At 38.6% G+C, this 23478-nt stretch overlaps 1 pseudogene; it reads left to right on the forward strand.

The window, feature by feature from the left end:
• The first annotated feature begins 18747 nt into the window (after window positions 1-18747).
• Window positions 18748-19101, forward strand: LOC145991768 (protein GVQW3 pseudogene; annotated as a pseudogene).
• The last annotated feature ends 4377 nt before the right edge of the window (window positions 19102-23478 follow it).

Raw genomic sequence — 23478 nt, forward strand, 5'->3', positions numbered from 1 at the left:
GACGTTGCAGAGGTATCGTAGTCGCCTTGTAATCAAGGGGTCCTGGGTTTGATACTCGGTGGAGGCACATAGTTGTTCGGATCCCACTTTAAACTGTACGTCCAGTCCCGATCAGCCTATCTCTGCATAAAGTGGACTTAAAACAACAATTCAATCAAATAAAACCCCGAAAGAAGATAAACAGATATTCTCGACTTTGAGAACTGAGTGAAACTTGCAAATTGTTCACATATTTTCCCACAGACAGAGTGACGAAGAAAGACACAATCCTCAGCCGGTCAGTCCATTCTCTTTCTCACCTTCCTATACGAAAAAAACTTGCTAGTGTAACGTTAACCTCATATAAATATTTTATATCTGATAGTTTACGCGTATATTAAATATAATCTTCCACCGCGATATATTCTTGGCCTCCTTTCTGATTGCTGTATCAGCAATCATTTTTTATAATGTATATTTATTGCAACTCAACATAGTGATCTATCTACGCGTGACTGGTAAATGATAGTAAGCTAAACATTCTAGAAAAAAATATATGTTGACCCACTGCCAACACTGCATTCGATGCTTAGAACAGGAAAAGAGGTGGGGGAGGGGGTGAGCGCGGGCAGATCCAGAGATGTGGTCGGGGCTGATCTGAACCAATGCGGTTTGCCTTCCGAATTTCTAGGATACCAAACAGAATAAACCGCGTTTGCTGGCGGAAATCGGCAGAAACGTGGATTGGGTGGGTGCGGAAAGGGCCGAAGTCACATTCGGGATGATTCGGGACCGCCTTCAGGAAGGCCAGGCAGCAACGGATTCATGCGGAAATCGGAATTTCTTCAAGTGGAAATGCTTACGGAGCAATAATTGTTGAATTTTCATGTTCCGGAAAGACGAGAAAAATGTTTAATTTTTTCTTACTGTGTTGTGGGTACGCATTGCGTACCTTGCGTACCCCGAATGCACGCCGCTGAGAGACCTGGCTCAATGAAACCCATCTAAGCACGGAACTTTTTGACGATCGCTACAACGTTTTCCGATCAGACAGGAACGCGACTGACTCGGGGAAAAATCTGGGCGGTATAGCTATTCATAACAAATAACCCGCACATGACATTCTCCTCATAGGGGATTTTAATATCCCTTACATAACAAGCAACGAATACAACCTCGTTAACGGTTCTCCTGCATTTCGCGGCTTATACAATCATATGTGCTTTTTTCAGTTACGCAGCATAAATAACATTAAAAACAGTACCGGTAAAACGCTCTATCTTGTGCTAACTAACGTTTTTGACATTCAGTTGATACGAGAAACTCAGCCACTCGTGCCCGAGAGTAAGCACCACCCTTGTTTGGTAATTGAAATAAAACACACGAAAGCAACGCAAAGTAACCTTCCTCCGAAAAACCTCTCGTACAATTTCAATAAAGCTGACTTTAACAAACTATACAACAAACTATCGGTCGTTAACTGGGATACACCAGAACTATGTGATAACGTAAACGAAATGACAGATACGTATGTTTTACAATATAATATACGAAGCTTTCGACGCGTGCATCCCCTTAAGATGCCTAACCCCTTCTAAATATCCATGCTGGTTTACTGCCAATATAATTAAAAAAAATAAAAGCAAAGGCTCACCACCACCAAAAATAGAAACAAAACTTAGGTAACCCAATTACCCATGCCAACAAATTTAAGGTACTCAGGAAAACAGTGGCGCAACCACAGGGGGGAGCAGAAAGCATTACACCTTCAACAAGGGGGGCAAACATTGACAGCAAGTGCATCTATAAGGGGCAATTACTGCCCACAACTTCAAATTGTATGCAAATAAAAATACTTTTCGTACAAATTTCTTGCTCGCTTCGCTCGCAATGCCTACTTTTCTTCGTCTTCTCAAGTTCATAACCGTAGCTAGGGGCGCTGGGATTCTGCCTTGGGTGCCGAACGATCTAAGTGAAAAGAAGTTATAAAATTGATTCCGTAATTTGTGGTTTTAACTGGACCTACAGCTTAAAGTGGGATCCTAACCACTTTGCCATGTTCCTCCACAGGGTATAGAACCCGGGATCAATTGATCACAAGGCAACGATGTTACCACTACACCATCGGGGAGGCACAAAAGTTGTAAAAAAGAGAATGCATTGGCGTATCGTGAAATTATTTGCGCCATATTAAATCAATATTGATTACAGCCTGCAAAGAAAAGTAGACCCAAAAATTTTCTCGCTTGTTTCGCTGTTGGTTTATTGTGAGATGGATGAATTGGATGTGTAATGTATTTAAATAATATATGTTGTATATTATATGTAGTATTAAAGAAACTTTGAATACGTACACAATTTAGTGTCCACGTCGCTCCATGTTGCATATATGTGAAACATATATTGTGCATGAAAGTTATACATGTTAATGTAAAAAGTAATTATATTTGGAATGCATTTATGAAGCATTTTCTCTGTTTCAAAAAATAGTTTGTGTGCTTGTTTTCCATTATTAATGTGAAATACTAACTTCTACCCCCCTTTTTGCATAATTTACGAGGGTAATAACGTCTTTGATACTACCACTACTACTACCGCTACTACTACTGTTAATACTCTATTATAATTATATAATATAATATAATATAATATAATAATAATAACAATAATAATAATGTTGATCCCTGGATAAAATCCCGGCTTGACCATGGATGATGTCCATTCATCAATTTCATCATATCATCACTCATCCCCATCTTTGCAAATTAGCCAAAAGTCGCACAAAAAGCGAAGTATAGTAAAGCAAATCAATAATAATATAATAATAATAATAATAATAATAATGTTATAATAATAACATTATTATTTTAGCATTAATATTATTACTATTATTATTATTATTATTATTAATATTGGTACGTTTATCCTGGTACGTGACCCCCCAGACAAAAATTCGTGGTTACGCCTCTGCAGGAAGGCAATCAAAAAAGAAATATCGGCCGCCCCTAACAGTTACTTGTCCGACATCGAAAGCAATATCAAAATGACCGGTTACATTAATCGCAACAGGCAAAATAAACACTTTCCAGTTTCTTCTAAGAATGAACCCGTAGTAAACCTGAATACCGTCGTTGAAGAATTTGTGAAATACTTTCAATCTGTGTACGCAAACAATACGGCAAAGTACAACCTCGAAATCATGACGGGGCACACAGAGTGCAAAACGTTATATTCACTCAACATTCAGATGAAATTGAAGCAGCTGTGAAAAAATGAAAACCAGAGAAGTCGGCGGGACCAGACAAAATCCCACCCTACATCTTCAAAGGATGTGTAGACATTTTTAAAAATCCACTCTTTATTATCTACAATGAGATTTTATCTTCTATGCAGTATCCCGAACGGTGAAAAGTTACTGGTGTATGTCCAGTACCGAAATCCTCGGAGAACAGAAACATGCAAAACCACCTTCCGAAAGCTCTTTTATCTGCCCCTGCTAAAATATTGAGCAAATCTTATATTGCCATATATATAACCATTCAAAGGAAACTTTATCTGAATTCCAGCATGGCTTTCTGCCCAATTGCTCAATAGAAACAAACCTTGGTGAAAAACTGCATTACGTAAGCACAGTACTAGATGATGGGGGGCAGGTGGATGTAATATACACTGATTTTTCGAAAGCCCTTGACACTGTAAATCATGATGTACTACTTAGTATATTGGGCATTTTCAACTTTTCCTATCCTCTCAGGAAATTTATGGCGTCATACTTAATGAATAGAAAACAATATATTTCGTATAAATGTCATACATCCAGCGAATTTCTATTACGTTCCGGAGTACCTCAAGGGTCCAACATAGGACCTCTTCTATTTCTTGTATTAATAAACGACTTACCAGAACAATTGATTAATTCTAGGAAACTGTTATATGCAGACGACCTAAAATTCTTCCAAAGAATAAAAAAGTATTGAAGACTCTGTTTGTCTACAACAAGACTTAAATAGATTTAGTACGTGATGCTTATGCAACTGTCTTTCTTTGAATGCAGCAAAATGCTATTCCGTTACTTTTTCTAAACAGAGAACGGTCTTAACTTTTCAATATAAAATTAATGATATCAATCTTAAAAAATCGGAAACGGCTAAGGACCGAGGATTCTATTTTGATTCTACGCTAAATTTCACTCACCATATTAACAAAGTAATAAACGACGCTTACAAACTTATCGGGTTCATTATTAGAATGGACAGTGGCTCTCGAGACACCCAAACCCTTAAAGTATTATATTACTCTTTACGAGTAGTACGCTCACAACTTGAATTCGCGTATCTTATATGGAACACTGACAGTAAAGCACAGACTACAAAAATAGAGCGAGTACAATCGAAAATGAAGGTACTTATCCCAGATTTGATTCGTACAATAATCTAATTGACGAGCTCCGAATACACAGGCTTGACGATCGAAGGACAGTCAGCGACCTATTGCTGCTCTGTAAAATATTTAGTGGGAAACTTCTCTCTCCTCTTTGGATCTCAAAATTTAAATTACGCGTTCCTGACAACAAGACGCGACACAATCATCAAACATTTTTTGCGAATAGAGCGCGAACAAATATTGTCAAGAAATCCCCTATCTGGAGAATGAGTGTCCTCTACAATGCATTAGAAAAACGTAAAGAAAATATTGATTTGTTCTGTATGCCATATATGCAATTTAAAAATAATGTAATGAATACACTATCAAATAACGCTCACTGAAACATGTATGATAAGCAGTAGTGTGATTTGACCTATAACCAGCACGAGAAATGATGAACCCCTCTCAGGCAGATTTGGCTACACTTAAAACTTGCTCAACATGCCCATATGAGCTTTTTGCTCAAGTGTGGAACCCTGTCTAATCCAAGATTTTTGTAAAAATGCCCTCGGGAAGTTCCTGTGAAATGATGAGCCCCCTCAGATTGATTTGTCCACACTTACAAAAGGCACTTCTGTCAGATTGTTGTCCATAAGCTTGTTAAAAATATGCCCCTCTTGATATTTTTTTGCCCACACCTAAAACTAAGCTACACCCACCCACACCCACCCACACCCACCCACACACACACACATTTACTTCCGGTCCACTTCCGGTCCACTTCCGGTTCACTTCCGGTCCACTTCCGGTTTGCCTACTTCCGGTCCACTTCCGGCCTACTTGTGACCTATTTCTGGTTTATTTCAATTGCATCATGTTGTGCAACAAATTATTAGACATGTGTTGTTTTCTGATTGGTTGGTTATGACATAATGTGATGATGTGTTATATTCTGATTGGCTTATTGTTTCAGATGTTTTCAATGCGGTCTGTGCTTAGGCTATATAAAGAGATTTTGCATTGCATGTCAGCCAGTATTGTGAGAGTTGTTGAAGAGTAAGGGTGTGTTGTTGCAGTGCTGCTCATATTTTTTAAACACAAAAATATTGCAGATTTGTATAAATTGAATTACAAATCTATTTGATTTAATATACAGAATTTTTGACAACCTGTCATAGGTTTATTAAGTATAAAGTTTTGATTTGGACCCCAAGAAATTTTATATAAATAGCAAAGCCAAAAATATTAACACACACACACACACACACACACGCACAAATCACACTGCTTAACCCAACTGATATTTTTTATTAAGCATAGAATTTTGATTTGAACCCCAGGAAATCTTATATAATAAACAACAACAAAAATGCCAAATGAAAAATATTGTAATCAATGCAAAAAGAATATAACCAGCCCCAATTGGGCCAGGCATCAAAGGAATTGTAATCCAGACAAATGCAGAACTCCCACAAAAATATGCCCTAAATGCCATAGAAAATATAATCTGGAATATTTCACATATAAACATAAAGGTACTTGCTCTGCACAGTCATCAACATTGCCCCCACAACCATGTACATCTGGTCTGAAAAGGAAGCATGAAACACCTGTTAATGCTGGACCGGCAAAGCAGCCACGCTATGAACCCATCCATAGCAGTTTTGCTGGCCAATTAAGGGATTACCGGTTTGTATCAGAGCCAAGATGTGGTATTAAGAATTTTTTGAACAGTTTAAATCCTGATGTGCAGGCAATTCTATATGCACAAAATGGCTCTTATAAGCTGTCCCTCAAATTGTTTACACAATATAAGAAGCCAAATGGCACAAAATTTACACAGCCCCACATAACAGAAACTGTACCTGTATATTCAAATACAAATTCAGACAAAATAATAAGCAGTTTGATAGATCAATTGATTATTAAACACTCTGAATTTGCTGCAAAAGAATCTGGATGGAGCCTATGCGGAACTCCACACAAGCTCTATGTTAATATTTCTGAATTCAGCCCATTACAAGGATCTATATATTTGCCATTACCTGCCAATATTAAAAACAAACAAGCCGTGGTTAATATAAAAAATAATGATGAGAAATGCTTTTTGTGGTGTATTTTAGCTGCTTTGTATCCAGTTTCAAGGAATCCTGATAGAATAACTTATTATAAACAACATGAAAATGATTTTGATGAGGCAATGGAGGGTTTAGAATATCCAATGTCTGTTCAGAATATTGATAAATTTGAAAAAAAGGCCAGGAATATCAATGGCAAACAATTATCTATTAATGTATTTACTTGTTCTACTGGCCGTGGCAATTGCTTGATAGATCCTCTCAGAATCAGTACACTTGATGATGATTCTGCTGTTCCGATTGATCTGCTCTTAATTGAAGATGATGGCACATATCATTACACTCTGATACATAATCTTGAAGCTTTAGTCAGAACACAACTAGACAAATCCAATACAATATTCAAGTTGTGTAGAAGATGTTTAATTGTATTTGATGGTAGAAAAATGGTGAATGGTGTTTGTCAAAAGAATACAGAAATTGCTAAAAACAAGTTAATTGAGCATCTGAAATACTGTGGCAACCATAAACCTGTTCATATGCTTATGCCTAACCCAAATGAAAATGCCAAATTCAAAAAATTTGAAGCCTTGTTGGAACACCCAGCATATATAGTCTGTGATTTTGAATCAAACCTCAAACCTCTTGCATTCTGTAGCCCAGATCCTGATGAATCTTCAAGTACATCATACCAGTTACATGAACCTTCTAGTTTTTATTATGTGATTGTACAGGATGGTGTTGTTAGTAAAGAAAATTTATACATGGCAGCAGATGCCATCAAAAAATTTGCAGATGAAATAGAAAATGAGTGCCATGACATAGCATCTAATTAAAATCAAAACCCATGTTGCCTTTAACAGAGGATCAGATTGAAGATTTCAACAATGCAGAAAAATCCCCGGTATGTGATTGTGAATTTTCAGATGCAAATATTAAGGTGAAACACCATTCCCATACAGATGGTAAATTCTTAATGGCCCTGTGTAATAGCTGTAATATTAAGATCCAGAGACCAAAATTTGTTCCCATATTTTGCCATGGTGCATCCAATTATGATTTTCATCATTTGATCAGGTACGAGGGGTTTGACAAGCAGAATTTAAATATTTTAGCTGAAAATAATGAGAAATATATTGCCATTAGCAAAATAATTAAAGTTAATGGTGTTCCTATTCACTTAAGATTTCTTGATTCCTACAGAATTTTATCGGCTAGCCTGGCTACACTGGCCACTCAATTATCTGATGATCAATTCAATATCACATGTGCTTCGTTTCCAAATCAGGACCTGAAATTAATTAGGCGGAAGGGTTTATATCCATATGATTATGTTATAGATTTTTCTAAATTTGATGAGTGTTCTCTGCCACCACAACAAGAGTTTTACAGCAAAATCAGAGGATCTGGAATCACTGATGAAGATTATCACCATGCCCAGTTGATGTGGAACAATTTAAAATGCCAGACATTTCGTGATTATCACAAGGCTTATTTAAAACTTGATGTGACCCTCTTAGCTGATATACTGCAGGCATTTAGAAAATCTTCCATGCAAAATTATAAGCTGGATCCAATGTATTTTTACAGTGCTCCGGACCTAGCATGGTCTGCAATGTTTTTAAACACTAAAATGCAATTGGATCTGATCCAGGATCAAGATATGTATCTGTTTATGGAGCAATGTATAAGAGGAGGCATGGTGCAATGTTCTCAGAGATATGCCAGAGCAAATAACAAATATATTCCTGATTATGATCCAGCACTGCCATCAAATTATATACTGTATGTAGATGCCAACAGCCTCTATGGTTATGCCATGATGAGAAAACTGCCATATGCAGGGCTTGAGTGGGTCGAAGATTTCAACATTGAAGATCTTCATGATTTTGATGACAGTAACTATGGCCTGTTCTTAGAGGTTGATCTGACAATTCCTGATGATTTACACAACACATTTTCTGATCTGCCCCCAATTCCCGACGTTAAGTGTTCACCTGGCTCTAAACAGAAGAAATTGATGATGACTCTAGAGCCGAAACAGGATTATGTCATATATTACAAAAACCTCCAGTTCCTGATGAATCATGGTGTTCAAGTGACCAAAGTTGGAAAAGTTTTGAGGTTCAGGCACTCAAGATGGTTGAAACCATACATTGATACAAACACAGAGCTTCGAACATCTGCAATGAGCCAATTTGATAAGACCTTGTTTAAATTGATGGTCAATTCTGTGTATGGCAAAACAATTGAAAATGTCAGAAAACATATTGATGTTAAAATAATTACTGACCCCAGCCGGAGCAAAAAATTGATTGCAAAGCCCAACTTCAATTACTGAAGAATTTATGATGAGAATATGGCACTTTTCAACATGAAAAAAACAAAGATTAAGTTTGATAAGCCTATTTATGTAGGGGCTGTGATATTGGAATTGGCCAAATTACACATGTTAAAATTGTATTATGATGTGTTGAAGCCTTTTTATAAGGATCGTGTAAAACTGATGTACATGGACACAGATAGTTTTGTTCTTGATATTCAAACAGAAGATGTTTATCAAGATATAGCACAGCCTGAATTGTTTAAATATTTTGATACCAGTGAACATACAGAGATTCAACACCACAACAAAAAGGTGCCTGACAAGTTAAAAGATGAAACACTTGGTGATGTTATTGTGGCATTTGCTGGGTTAAGGGCCAAGATGTACAGTTTTGAAACATGTAGTGGCGCTGTTGCGAAAAAGGCCAAGGGCATTGGCAGAGTGACTGTAGACAAAGAGCTTGAATTTGAAGATTACAAAAATTGCCTCAAATTATGTAGTACAATCAGAACATCAGAATCCAGAATTCAGAGTGTCGATCACTTGTTGACTACAAATATTGTAAGAAAAGTGGCTCTGGATCCACATGGTGATAAGAGATGCATTTTATCATGTGGCATACATACTCTACCATGGGGTCATTGTGATTTGAAAAGTGGCAAACAATGCCCAATTACAGAGCATGATTTGAAATAAATAAACATGCCTATGAACTTATTTGGGTTCAAAAAACAGGCTATTATGGACCTGCCAACACCACAACCCTCTTCTGATATGATATCTAAACTAAGTGCTTTGTTAATTATTCATCTGAACAGCATACTTACAGATGTTGATGATGAAACAGGTAAAACATTGTACATATTTAACAATAATTTAAATCATTACCAATTACCTGTAGGTGGTCAATTACAATTTATTACAACCCCTGAGGGTAATGTCAAGATTTCAATAGGGAGAAATATTTATAGAATTAAGCACTCAAACATGGTTTCTGGCACTCTATACACTGTTTCTGCTGGTGACTGCTTATATATTGAGGTTCCGGCATCCTATGACAAGCTAATACCTTTTTTTATAGAATTAAGAATTAGATATTCAATAATAAATAACCACTAAAACAAAATGCCTAATTATATATTTGGCCATACAAAACATGAAGATCACAGTGATGAGATTCTTATGCTTGATGTCAGAGTCAAGAAATTAAGAAGTGATTTACAAGCTTTACAAACCACACTCAATGCCAGTCTTCAACTAGAAATTACAAATTTGCAATCACAATGCATGGACCCTCTTCTTAAAATTGATTCTGAACTCAAATTGCTGCTTCAAAAATATACTGACTTGGCCACTTTAGATAATTTTCAAAATTTAGAAGAAGCTGTAGCAGCTCTTCAAGCCAAATTTAAGACCCAGGCCACCAACTCTGAGCAATTGAAACAGCAATTGGAAGAGCAGATAAATAATATCCAGGCACAGCTCCAAACAATTGTCAAAAGCATAAAATCACAAGAAGATTTTGATCTAGTGATTTCCACTCTAAAGGAACAGATTCAATCACTCCAAATACCTAATCTGGACACCTTGAACAATGCCATAGCCGAGGTTAAAGAAAAAATTGAGACACTTGAAAATTTTATGAACAACTTGCCATCTTCTGATGCTTTGAGTGCAATAACTCGGAGTGTTGCCAACATCAAGCTGCAACTTGAAACATATGAAGATTTTGGAAAAATTCAAAGTACCATAACCCATCTTGAGGGTACAATAGCAGCAGTGCAAAGTGATTTGACAAGTGTACAAGAATCTCTAGAATCTCGCCTGCCTGGTATTGTAGACACACTTGTCAGTGTCCAGCAACAGATCACAAAGCTTGAAAACCTCAACACTGAATCTGAGCTATCTCATTTTCATCACTTGATCGATGATATCCAAACAAAACTTGAAATTTTACAACAATCAACAACCACTCAGGCAGATATAGCCCTGCTCCAAAATGCTATGCAAAATGTGGCTGATGCTTCTGAATTAAATAATGTGAAATTGGCACTTGAATCTTTGCAAAATACTGTATCAAATCTGCCTACATCACAGGAACTTAAAAATATTAAGACAGCAGTGAATCGCATATTGAAATCAGAAGATATCAAGAATATCCAGACAGAGATCAAACAACTTACTCAGACAGTGGCCACTCTACCAACCAATCAACATATTAATGAACTGCATGCCCTGTTTGAGGATATCAGAAGACAGGTCCATGATCTTACTGCTCAAAATTCAAAATTGGCAGTTATTGAAAATTTGCAACAAATTGTAGCTAATATCAAGCAACAGCTAGGAACCATGGAATCCAATCAAGCAAATGCTCTGTCTGTTTTTGCCACCGAGCTACAAGAAATTGTGCAACAATACAAGAAACTTGTTGTGGACATAAAAACCAAGCCAGGCCATGATGATGTTGTTAGGACCATCAATGAGCACCTTGAAGCTGTAACAAGCAGATTGCTTACAGCAGAAAAAGAAATAACAGGCATAATCGAGAATCCTAAACATACAGTAATTCTTGAATTGTATTGCATCCCCAACAAATAATATGATTCACCATTTACACCAGGTGACAAAATATATATGCTGTCCCCTGCTCAATTTTATTACCAGTTTTTTGTTGGGGGCACACTGAGACCAATCAAGATCAAATATTGGCTTCAACCACAGGCACACCACTACCCCACCTTATCAATAACAAATGCTGACAACAAACCAAAAATCACCAGTGTAGAGTTAGAGGATTTTACAGATCCCAATACATTAGAAACATCTTATGCTGAAGATGAAGGCTCTCTGGAATTTCTTATACAAATAGGAGACAAATTATATTTAGAAAATCCTGTTGTATCAGCTGCTGAACACACCATAGTTGCAATATTCTTGTTTTCATATTATGTCTTGACAAATTATTGTTGATGAATTACACAGACAAGCCAGACATAATTAAAAGAGACTGGCAGAAGTCACAAAAGTCATAGATGATTTATGGCAGAGCGACTTGATTGAGATGGCAAGTGGACAGCTGAAAAACTTAGACAAAATCAACAAGGGCTACAAATATCTACTCACTGTAATAGACACATTTTCAAAATTTGCCTGGGCTGTGCCACTCAAATCCAAGACTGGAAAATGTGTTACAGAAGCCTTCAGGACAATCATCAATCAGAGTGGAAGATCACCGCGCTATTTGCAAACAGATAATGGCAAAGAATTTTATAATTCTGTGTTCCAACAATTTATTAAAAGCCAGTCAATACAACATTATTCGAGTTACAGTGATCTCAAAGCCTCAATTGTAGAGAGATTCAACAAAACCCTAAAAAATCTTATGTATAAACAATTTACACTTCAAGGTAATTATAAATGGCTTAATATTCTTCCAGAACTTCTACATAAATATAACAACTCGGTCCATTCCACAATCAACATGAAACCCTCTGAAGTAACTTCATCTGATGAGCAAAAATTGATCAAGACTGTTTATTATCCTAGATACCAGCCAACAACAAGAAAGGCTAATACAAGGTGGGTGATCAAGTAAGAATCAGCAAATATAAGCACTTATTCAAAAGAGCCTTTACAAGAAACTGGAGCACGAATTATTTACAGTGGTTCAAGTTAAACCTGGGACCCTTAACACATATATAATAAAAGACCACCGAGGAGAAATTCTCAAAGGCAGATTCTATGAAGAAGAACTCAGCAAAACTAAACAGCCTGACACATATCTCATAGAAAAAATTATCCGCAGAAAAGGCAACAAGTTATTTGTCAAATGACTTGGACTTCCAGAACACAGCTGGATCGATGCAGACAAAGTGATAATATGAGCACCTGGGATGTTATAAAAAGGCTGCCAGAACCTGAACAGCAGATTAAGAGAAATGGCAAGTTGCTGCCTGAAAATATTAGATGTCTTATTGTTGGGCCATCAGCTTGTGGTAAAACTACACTAACGATGGATAATTTTTTATTGGCACCCAACTGGTTAGACTGGAAAAACAGGCACTTGTATGTTTTCTCTAAGAGCTTGGAACAATTAAAATATCAGCAGCTGATGAAGCTATATGATGGATTGGATATAGCCACTTTTGAATCAGATGTTAAGCCACTCCATGAATGTCTCGATAATTCTGTTGTTGTGTTTGATGACATTATACTGGATAATCAAAACAAGGTTAGAAATTTCATTACACAGGGGCGGCACAAAAACATAGATTGCTTCTACCTGGCACAGACTTTTTCAAAAATACCGAAGCAGCTGATCCGAGACAACAGCAATTTTATATGTGTGTTTCATCAAGATCATACCAACCTCAAACACATACATGATGAATATGTAGGTGGGGACTTGAGCTACAATGATTTTTCCAAGTTTTGCAGTGGGTGCTGGAATCAAGACAGTTATGGGTTTGTCACAATTAATATGACAAGAAAACCCAATAGTGGCAAATACAGAAATAAAATCAACAATTTTCTAGACATTGAAACATATATAAATAACCATGAAAAGGCCAATCATTGATGATCTTAAATTAAGAGATTATCTTGTAAAAAGATTTAAGGGATGGAAATCACAGAACCGAGGAATTTATGAACAACACAAACAAAAAACAGAACAGCCTATTATTGATGCTATTAGTGAATTAGGTAAAAATATCAAAACTGTTACAGAGCAAAATCAAAATTTGATCACAGAGCTTGTACCTGTAGCTGCAAGGAACATATTAGATTATCCAATCACCCCACTTTCCAGTATCCATACACCTAGTCCTGTTGCTCCTCGAAGAATTGAAGCTACTCTGGATCCTATTGAATTGGGTCTTCTTGCTCAAAAATATTTAAGCACACCTAAAGACAACAAAGATGAGCTCTTTGGCTTATATGCTGACACAGAGCGTGATTTTAGCATCATACATAGAATTGGCAATTTCAGAGTAACATTTATGGGAGATGATCTAATTGTATATTCAGAATCTCATCTTGGAGAAAAAGGTGGTTTTGTTAAATATCCCGGCACACCTGGGTTGTGGGAACTGATGACTAGGAAAAGGCCTGGCAACTGTACAGATCAAGATTATGAGCATTACAAAGAAATATTAATAAAATCAGATGCTCTATACCAGAACAATGATCCCACACAAAAAAGAGTCAAGTCTAGCAGTGGAGCAAAATACAACAATTTAATCAAGCCCATATGGTCACAGATCAAGACTGGCAGTGGAATCAAACAATACAACACCCTGCCTAAAGAATTTGTCTGGGTTGATGATGTCAGGAAACTTGTAGACAGGTTATTGGTGATAGCTGGGGAGGAAAATGCTGGCAACCACAATTTTTACAATGAAAAGGTTGGAATTATGGACATGATAAGCACAAAATACTCTAATTATATAGTGAATGACACTAAGGGGATTGGATATCTTATAAAAATTATTAATACTCTACCACCTAAATTTTGGAATATTTCTGAAGGCCGGGGGTTGGTTAATGACATTATAAACAAGCTGCCATTTGAACTACACATTCCAGGCTATCAGTATTGTGGTCCAGGCACATAATTGGACCATAGATTAAACAGAGGGGACCCTGGTGTTAATCCCCTAGATGCTGCTTGTAGAGACCATGACATAGCATACAACACACATTGTGATCTAGACAAGAGACATGTTGCAGACAAGAAATTAGAAGAGGCTGCATTTGCTAGATTTGTAAGCAAAGATGCTTCTTTGAGTGAAAGAATAGCAGCATTGGGGACCACCATAGCTATGAATACCAAACAAAAACTGGGGTGGGGGCTGTGAATATATATATAATTAACCTAGAATGAAGGCCAAGGGTGTTATGTATCAAATACCTTATGCAGGTCTTAAATCTCTTAAAACTATTGATAGCCTTTTAACCAAAAAGCAGCGCAAGAAAAAAAGCTCTTGTTTTGCCAAGGGCCATGGTATGAAATTGTTGCTTAGTACCCCCCAATTAAAAAAATTACAACAATCCAGGAAAAAATCACATGTGGGTGGATTCATATTTACTATCCCGGCCATCTTAGCAGCACTTGAGGCTGTTGGGAGCTTGGCTGGGGGATCAGCTGCCATAGCAAAAACAGTAATAGATGCCAAGAAAAATAGGGCAGAATTAGATGAATTGAAGCGCCATAACCTGGCCATGGAGAAACAAGGCAAGGGTGTTAAGAGAGCCATAAATAAGTTTAAAAAGCAAGAGCCGCTTACAAACCAAGATATTGAAGCTTTAATCAAGCCACTGGGCATCAAAAATTTTAGAGGTGTGTACATGTCTGATTCTTTACCAGAACAACCACTCAACAAAGAGTGTGGCATTGTTAATTTGGATAAGTACAAAAATCAGGGCACTCACTGGATTTGTTATCTTAAATATTTAAACAATGAGGCATTTGTGTTTGATTCATTTGGAGGTGTTCCACCTGAAAATTTAGTACAATATCTAAAATCAGCTAATCTTTATTACAATAATGCCCGTGTTCAAAATTTCAAAGATGTTAATTGTGGACATTTGTGTTTATCTGTTCTTAGATATCTGTCTCAAATAAATAAACCATCAATTGAAAATTTTCAAAAAGCCTTGTGGTATTTAGAACATCATGGGGGTATTCCATCTCACCAGCCAAAATTCAATATTGAAACTCAAATTACATGATGATATAGTGTATCCCAAAACAATAGCTATCAGAGCATTTTATGGCATGTACTTGATCCCTAATATTACACACCACAACAACAAAATTGCAGTAGGGGATCAAAAAATTGTCATCACTCCAGGGCAATATAATCTGTCCACTCTAAATGCTCAATTACCCAGAGGTATAGTATTAACTCAAAATTCTGTCACTCACAGAGTAGAGATTGTATCTGCTACAGAAACAGTGGATCTGGGTACTATAGGAGAGCTGTTAGGCTTTGAGAACAACACAAAACTTGAACCGGTCATCAAACACACTGCTATTAATATACCTAAATTCTTAGCCATAGAGACTCTGAATATTCACTGTAATGTGGCTGAGGGTATGATCACCAAATCAAATGGCATAGGCACTGACAAACAAACTGGCATCATTGCAACATTTAAACCTAATTCTGAATTTATGGAGCCCACCATCTACACTCCATCCCCAACATTATATTTTCCTGTGTGCCATAATAGAATAGATAACATTGAATTGATGGTCACTAATGAAAAAGAAGAATTAGTTGATTTTGCTGGAGCCACAACAACTGCAATCATAGAGATTAATATTTAAATAAAAATACATACAAAAAAAATGGAAAATATTGAGAGTTATGAGCTACGATCATTCCCTCCAAACAGGAGGACATTTGCAAATTTAAATAAACCCAACACAGAGATTGGGGTTGATCTTGATGTAGGGGATGGATTTATACACCCCCACAGAGCAGATCTATACATCAAATTTGATGTTGTAAAGCTCGATGGAACAGATTATCCGGCAAATTCAAATATAAGATTGGTAGATAATTTTGTGCATCATCTGTTCTCTGGAATTGAGATCAGAAAGCATGGTGTTGTTATAAACAGAGTGGATTATCCCGGCATTACCTCCACAGCTTTGGCCACACTAAAATTATCCAAAACCGAGGCTTCTTACTACAAAATAGGTGGATTTGAGGCTGGTGATAAAATTATATCTAAGAGCCACACAGTGCTGTTCCCTATGCGCCTGTTGCCAGGATTCTTCTCAGATTACAAAGATATTATGTGGAAGGGTGGTTTAAGAATCACATTTAGAAGAGCTGCCAATGATAATAATGCTTTGATGAGGTACAGCACATTAAACTCTACAGGGGAAGCTCTGCCCAATATCCTACCTGATGAAGGCAAATGCATTATTCAGACTATGGAGCTAAGAATCCCAGTTGTTGAATATGAAGCCAGTTATGCTCTTAAATACAAAGCAGATATAATAAAAAATCCACAGATTCCTTTACAATTTTATACATATCAATGTGTACAGAAGCCTGCCGCTGGTACTTATTATGAGATTGATGCTACAAATTCATTCTCCAGTATACAATATGACATGCCGGATTTTGTGGTGGTATTGTTTCAGACTGGAAGACACAATAATCAGAAAAAAAATTCAAGTAGATTTGATAACTGCAACATCAAGAACATATATCTTAAAAATGGCAGAAATGAGGTATTCCCTAGAGAAAATTATAATTTAGACATGTCCAAGGATGATTTCCTTAAATTATATGAAGCATTTACAGCATACAAAAGGGTCACTACTGGTAATACTGACATGTATTACACACCAGATGAATTCAAAGCACAGAGACCCATGTTTGTAATCAACACTTCAAAAAGGAAACTAGTTGTGGTTAATGACAGGACAAACATTAAAATTATGTGTGAATTCCACGATACACTCCCCGATGACACCATATGTAGTGTTATTCTCATAGGTGAAAAATCATATGTTTATGATGTAAGAAATGAGAGAGTCACAGAGCAATTCTAAAAGATCTTTGCATATTACATTGTTTTAATATTAGATAAACAAATTGAACCTGGTATCCAATTGAACTTAAACCGGAAGTAAATATGTGTGTGTGTGGGTGTGTGGGTGTGGGTGTGTGTAGCTTAGTTTTAGGTGTGGGCAAAAAAATACCAACAGGGGCATATTTTTAACAAGCTTATGGACAACAATCTGACAGAAGTGCCTTTTGTAAGTGTGGACAAATCAATCTGAGGGGGCTCATCATTTCACAGGGCATTTTTACAAAAATCTTGGATTAGACAGGGTTCCACACTTGAGCTAAAAGCTCGTATGGGCATGTTGAGCAAGTTTTAAGTGTAGCCAAATCTGCCTGAGAGGGGTTCATCATTTCTCGTGCTGGTCATAGGTCAAATCACACTACTATAAGCCGTATCACTGTTCCATTATGTAACATGAATTCTCTAACTGAGCATCAGCCTGTTGGGTTCATTTATGTAAATAAATAAATAAATAAATTTCTAGGTGAAAATATAATAATATAGGGGCATGGACGTCTGAAAGTGGGGCAAAGATGGCCACAGTCGAATTCGATATCCTTGTTCGGATCGTTGAGGTTGCCGAACATTCTCCTGTTCGGAGGGAAGGTTTGCAGTTCGTAGCTTTCTATTCCGTCCATCGCGCAGCGATACTAGTAATTTCCGCCGGCTATTATATTGCGGCGCGACTATTTCATCATGCTATTGCCAGCACGGCGGTGCTTGTAGCTCCGGCGAAAACCATGAGTTCGCCTCTCTCATTCGTGACGGACAGTTCCACTTCGCTGAAATTATCGTGCTGGAGGCGGAAAAAGATTGGCGTGGCCGGTTCGTAAAGGATCGGCTCCAAGAATTCTGAATTTGGCTTGAACATACCGATTATGCCAGTTTTCTTGTGCGTCAGTCCCCGCTGATTCGTCGTCACGGCCATGCCCTGTGCCAGGTTACGGTGCACGTTCAAAGTTTCTATAGACAATAATTTGGGGATGGATGACTCGACGTGATTGATTCCCGGTGCCAACTTGCTGTCCTTGGGAAAACCCAAGAGCTCTACCATGGATCCGAGGTATACTTCCTCGGTGGCGGTCGTGATCCTCACGCGATGGGTGACCGAACTTTCGGAAAGGATCATGTTACAGGGTTTGTCCGGAAAGTAATAGGACTGAATTTTTTTCGCCGCGACTGTACTTTGGAGCGCGCGCACACTGACTGTATTCGGTAGAGGGGGTTCCTACCTAACCTACAAGCGGCTAGTCAGTTGTCTCCGAGCACCCGGAGAGTCAGGACAGGCTTTTTCGCGCGACGTGTTTCTGTGAGTGGTGCAAGCCGAAAATGCAGCGTTCGTTAGAGCAGAGGTACGCGATTAAATTCTGTGTGAAACTCGGTAAATTTGCGACAGAGACGTTTGATATGATCAAGCAGGCTTACCCAGATGATACTTTAGCAAGAAGTGGTGTGTTTCGGTGGCACAAGGCCTTTTCGGACGGCCGGGAAGAGGTCGCCGATGAAGACCGTGCTGGAAGACCTTCGACTTCGACAAACACCGACAATGTGACTCGTGTGCGCGCAGTTTTGAACTCAGACCGTCTACTGAGTATTCGCTTAATTGCCCAGATGTTACATTTACCTAAATCTGTGGTTAATGACATTGTGACGGAGCATTTGAACATGCGCAAGGTGTGCGCGAAGATGGTCCCAAAAGTGCTTACTGACGACCAAGTTGCGGCGAGTGGAAGTGTGCCAAGAAAATTTGAAAATGTGTGAAAGTGACCCCCAATTTTTGGATAACGTTAACACAGGTGACGAGTCATGGATCTTTGAGTATGATCCAGAGACAAAGAGGCAATCTTTTGAGACGACAGAGGGGATCCAAGCATCTTGCACCGCGGCTCTAAAGGCTATTCCGGAGAATGCCTTCCGTGACGCCCTCAATGATTGGAAATCGCGCTGGCAGCGCTGTATCGAAGCAGAAGGAGACTACTTTGAAAGTTTTTAAAGAATTGTAACGATTGGCTCAATATTTTTTTTTTAAATCGACTCAGTCCTATTACTTTCCGGACAAACCCTGTAGGTTACAACTGGGTCTGCAACGTGGTCAGGTTGTACTGGCCGGGCGGAACGGTGATCTTCCTGCTTCCCACGTAAAGAATGTTGTATTCGGTGACGTTGGGAATGAGGTACATGCCGTAGAAAGCCACGAGCGCCAAGGATTCTTGCTGCAACGTGCCCTTCACCACGTCGATGCAGTTTCACCCTGAGGACCGAAGTGTCGCTGGACATGTGAAGGACCAGCATTGTTGTTTGTCACAATTCTTTTATCAAATTCGTGGCTCTCTGAAACATTTCCAAGGGGGTTTAATCGCTGCGGCTGCTGCTGATGGTTAGTCACGAAAGAATGACCAGCATGACGATGCACAGATGACCGCACACCACTTCGTCGAAACCCTGTATCCTTTGGCTGTTGTACAAGATTTCGGCCGTGGCGGCGGATGATTTCAGGTAGTACGCGAGCGAAAGATGCAGCACGCCACCGAAGGAGTGGAACACGAAAGTGGCCCTTCCGTCATCGGTGATCCAGTAACATACCCAGTGGGTTCCCGGGTTGCGAGAAGCGTCCAAGTTGACCAAGCCGCTTTCGTCGTCGCTTTGAGGTTCGTCTTTCGGCAAGGTGTCGGACATGAACACTCCTCTGAAGTTTCTCACGTCGAACAGTTCCGCTAGAGATTCAATATTTTCGTTTGGAAGGGGCACTATTTTTAAGGTTGAATTTCTTCAATACTGCAGCGGAAATTTTCTGCTTCTTCGTTCTTCTTCGTCGTCGTCCCTCTACGTTAGCATACCGTAAAAGGCTACAAAAATATACACCGTAAAAGGCTACGACTCGCCCGCTTTGCTCGTACCTCGCCCGATTTGCTGGTACGTACACTAACGCACGAGAATAGCTCGTAAAGGTTTACGGCTCGCCCGATTTGCTCGTTCCTACACTAACGCGCAAAATAGCTCGTAAAAGGCTACGGCCCATACGAACACACGTACGCTCAAGTACAAAAAAACTGTAAAAAGAAGCTCGTAAAAGGCTACGACGCGCCCGAGGTGGCAACACTACTATTGAGGTTAACACACACCATAAGAGGGAACGGCTCGCCCGGGCAAGTAAGAGGTGGCAACACTGCTAGTGAGGTTAACACGCACCGTAAAAGGCTACAAACCATCAGATTTGGCAACACTGCTAGTGAGTAACACACCATAAAAGCCCACAAATCGTCAGAGTTGGCAACACCGGTACTGAGGTTAACATACACCGTAAAAGGCTACAAAAATATACACCGTAAAAGGCTACGACTCGCCGGATTTGCTCGTACGTACTTCGGGCTCTTCAGAACCACCCTTTGCTACCTACTATCTGCCTTCTACAAAATGTTTCGTGGACTGGCAACTCCGATTCATTCTTCCACAAGAACGCTATGTTTTCGGGGATAGCTGTGGGAGGTTGTTGACTTTTACTTTCTTCTGTCGTGTGAAATTTGCAGTGAGTGTCTCGTTCATATTATTTGCATTGCAGGATATCTATTGATTGTCGATGCAGTGAAGTGATAGATTAGGTTATAGGGGAAACCGGGAATTATTGATGATATTCTGGAGAAGGAATTTTCGGCATTTACGAAAAAGTGCAAACAATCCGAAATGGAAGGTCAGTAGTGTAATTGGATAGTTTCAAAATAATACTTTGTAGGTATCCCTTTTTTTATCAATTGAATATCAGTTTTTGACATATTTTGACAATTTTTGTCGATGTTTTAGCGTTCAGCGATGTTTTAGTACAAATTTTCACTGCACCACTTTTTCCCCCACTCATACTTGGTAGGTATATCACGATCTTACGTGATATAACTTAACCTATCTTTTTTTCTTACGATTTTTTAATTTTTTTACGATCCTAAGTGATATAACTTAACCTATCATTTTTTTTATTTACGCACCGAACAAACTTACATTGGACTCCGTTTGTTTTATTTATTTCAGTATTTTAAAGTTTTTTCACATATTTTTTATATACCCTAAAAATGTGTAGATTTTTTTAGTATGTGGCAATTTTGTTTACGAATTTTAAAACTGTTCCGTAACCCTCTCGTTCTTCACGTCGTACGCGAAGGACTTCTCTGCAATCAGGATGACGCTGCACACGGTATCATCGGGCAGCGCGTCGTGGAACTCGCACACGACCTTGATGTTGGTGCGATCGTTGACCACCACATGCTTCCTCTTCGTCGTGTTGATGACGAACATGGGTCTCCGTGCTTTGAATTCGCTGGGCGCGTAGTACATGTAAACGTTTCCCTCTCTTACTCTCTTGTAAGCGGTGTAAGCTTCGTAAAGTTTGAGGTAATCATCTTTGGTCATGTCGAGGTTGTAATTTTCGCGCGGGAACACTTTGTTCCTGCCATTCTTGAGATAAATGTTCTTGATCTTGCAGTCGTCGAATTTGCAAACAGATTTTTCCTAAGTCTTACCGTTTCCAAGATAACCCCACTTCCGGTCGCCATTTTGGATTTCCGAACATAGGTTCTATTCATATTTTACTCACATATAGGCGTACGTGATGAATCCGCAAACAGATTCTTGCTAAGTCTTACCGTTTCCAAGATAACCCCACTTCCGGTCGCCATTTTGGATTTCCGAACATAGGTTCTATTCATATTTTACTCACATATAGGCGTACGTGATGAATCCGCAAACAGATTCTTGCTAAGTCTTACCGTTTCCAAGATAACCCCACTTCCGGTCGCCATTTTGGATTTCCGAACATAGGTTCTATTCATACTTTTTCTCAGATATAGGCGTACGTGATGAATCCGCAAACAGATTCTTGCTAAGTCTTACCGTTTCCAAGATAACCCCACTTCCGGTCGCCATTTTGGATTTCCGAGCACAGGATCTATTTATTCTTTTTCTCACGTATAAGTGTACGTGATGAATCCGCAAACAGATTTTTCCTAAGTCTTACCGTTTCCAAGATAACCCCACTTCCGGTCGCTATTTTGGATTTCCGAACGTAGGTTCTATTCATACTTTTTCTCACATATAGGTGTACATGATGAATCACCAAACAGATTTTTCCTAAGTCATGAATTGGAGGGTTCTATGAGAACCTATATTAATTCTCGTAAGAGAACAGAAAACACAAAAAAAAAAACAATACTGTGGTCACTACAACAAATAGTCTTCTTCAACCCCAATCCAACAACCCAAAAATCATCATCCTAACTAGAACCATGTAACTATCTGCCCTCTGTTAGAGGTTTTGTGAACTAAGTGGTGTTTTGTTTGTGTGTAAAAGAAAAGAAATGCAATGCTTTTTATCATCACCTAACATGTTATTAATTTTTTTTAAAATTAATTACAACTGAAAACTAATAATTAATATTATCTAAAGTTACTAATTAATATTATACAAGTAATTGATATATTTTTTTGTTTTTGTTGCTAGTGTTGGGTAATTATAGTTGTTGCAAAATATAGCTCTCGCGTAGGACAGTTTCTGAGTTTTGTTGGGTATATAAGAACAATTTTACACGACCTCTCTCGGTTCTCCTCCGTAGCCGTGCGTGTTAAGGCGTTCACTCGTTCTTGTCATTGTTCGTTCTACGTGTGGCCTATAGGTTCGAACCCGGTCGTGGTCGAAAGTTTTTCAGCGTGTCTAGGAGTCTTGATCAGCGTGTATATTTACTTCCCAAGTGTTGAATCTACGGATTCTGATCGGGGTTGTTTAATGTATATGTTGTTCTTGATATATATATATATATGGTGTTCATGTATGTATCCAAAGCACATTGGAAACAATATTCGATCATTAGCTGCGTTCAACCACTGCTGCGGTGGAGTGACCACCCCCTGTCCACCGGGGGTCCCCCCTGTCCCTGGACCCCTGTCCCCGGGGTCCTATTCCTGTCCCTGGGCTCGTGTTCCCGGGAGTCCCTTTCCCCTTGTCCCTGGACACCTGTTCCCGGGGTCCTATCCCTGACTCGGGGCTCGTATTCCCGGTTAAGTTAGGTTAAGTTGTCTAATGTCTATGTCTATGTGTAATGTCTATGTCTATATGTAATGTCTATGTCCATGTCTCTGTCTTTGTAGGTTTTTTTT

The sequence above is a fragment of the Lepisma saccharinum genome, chromosome 8, assembly GCF_977018435.1.
Source record: "Lepisma saccharinum chromosome 8, izLepSacc3.1, whole genome shotgun sequence".
Lineage (NCBI taxonomy): Eukaryota > Metazoa > Arthropoda > Insecta > Zygentoma > Lepismatidae > Lepisma > Lepisma saccharinum.